The 1,821-nt window shown below is 39.0% G+C and overlaps 1 pseudogene; it reads right to left on the reverse strand.

The window, feature by feature from the left end:
- Positions 1-1,354: 1,354 nt before the first annotated feature.
- On the reverse strand, positions 1,355-1,553 carry LOC146816784 (metallothionein pseudogene; annotated as a pseudogene).
- Between the last annotated feature and the right edge of the window lie 268 nt (positions 1,554-1,821).

Below are 1,821 nucleotides of genomic sequence, written 5' to 3' on the forward strand. Positions count from 1 at the left end.
GTGCTCTGTAGAAGGATGAAGCCTAGCCAACATAATTCCCATGATCAAATTCCAGGAAAATAAAGTGGTGGATGATAGGCAGGACAACCCACCTTAACATCCAGCATTTCCTGTTCTTAGATATCAGTAAGCAGGTAATGTTGGCTTGTTGGCTGCACCCTCAAGTAGGTTCAGGAAGGTTTTAGACCTGACATCCAAATTGTGATATACCCTGAGATGTTTTGCCTTCATTCCCCTGTTTTAGCTGGACTTCTTTTTGATGGCATTAGAACTCTACCATGCTAAACAGTTGCAAATTCCTCCCTTACACATGATAGAATAGGCCTACACCTGATTGGTACATTTTATTTACTTAGAAGCCCCTAGTATTGGTGCCACATGTACCCAAGGCCTGTAAATGAATGACTACTAGTTGGTTTCGGCACTAATTGTGTCCCCCTTGTAGGAGCACTGTAAAATATATCTCAGACCTGCCACTGCCATTTTCATCTTGCAAAATTAACCTTTTGTTATGTTTAAACCTTCCATTTAAACCCTTATGAGTCACCCCTAAGGCTAGGGCAGGTTGTATGGTATTTAAAAAGTAGGACGTGTATTTATGAAGTTTTACATGTCCTGACAGTGAAAAACTCCAAAATAAATTTTTCCCTAATAAAGCTATCTCTCCAATAGACTAAGAATGGGTTTGGTTCCTAACCTATGGTCCGGGACCCCTGGGGTCCGCAAAGCCCACTCAACTGCTTAGAAAATTAAATAATATTAACAGAATATTAAAGTGTATGGAAATAAGGTAGCAAAATGTACTACTGAAAACTCCTAAACATTCTGTAAATATCAAGGGATTTGAAACTGGAGGTCAAAAATTAAGTTAGCATTCCCAGATTGATTTGTGGGAGCTGTGTAAGTGCATCAAATAGAATATAGTATGGAGGGTAAGAGGATTTAAATCAGTTCAGAAACACTCAAACCTTCCTTCTAAAATCCTGATTTTTTTATATTTTTGAGCTAAAATATTTATTCATTTGTGAATTTGTTTGATGAATGCCTGTTTCTGTGTTTTTGTGCATTGTTTTGTGGTTCAAATCATCTCAAATGCTTAGGTCAGGGTCCCCAGCTTCCAGTAATGACTCAGTGTATTCCCAGGATTCCAATATTGTCTTAGTGGGGGTCCCCTGGACCCCATAAAGATTAAGTGGGAATATTTCTTTTTAGGTTACTTTATTAGATTGTATACGAAGTTATAATATTGAAAATTAAGATAAGTAATTTGCACCATAAAGAAAAATATATTAAAGAAGTGCAATTCCTTGTGTGTTAAGCAGCCCCATAGGCACTGGATAAACCAATCAGCAAATTAGGTGCAACATCTGCATTTCTCCGTCAGTCCTCCTTTGCACACACACCCCTGGCCACATTTATCGCATCGGCAGGGCAACAGGAACGTCAGCTTTTTTTGCAGGATGTACATTTGCAGTTCTCACACATGCACGACCCAGCACATGAAAAAGAGCCACCGGTGGCACAGCCGCAGTCTTTAGCGTCCATCTTTTGCAGCAGGCATCAGCCACAGATTATCAGCCCAGTACTCAATGGACACTGCAAGGTAACAGTGACAAGAATACAATTAGAGGGAGTAGTCAGAAGTCAAAAGGGTAATAACCCCTGGATTACCTTATTACTGTTAATAGGTGATAACATCATTTAGAGAACAGATAAAGAAATGCTTCTTCTGCTCAAACGAATTGTAATTTAAAATCCTTTTTAAGGCTGAAGTTGTATGTTGATGATGGTGCAAATAAAGAAGCAGGGAGAGGTATACAT

This window comes from Triturus cristatus, chromosome 6, assembly GCF_964204655.1.
Source record: "Triturus cristatus chromosome 6, aTriCri1.1, whole genome shotgun sequence".
NCBI lineage: Eukaryota > Metazoa > Chordata > Amphibia > Caudata > Salamandridae > Triturus > Triturus cristatus.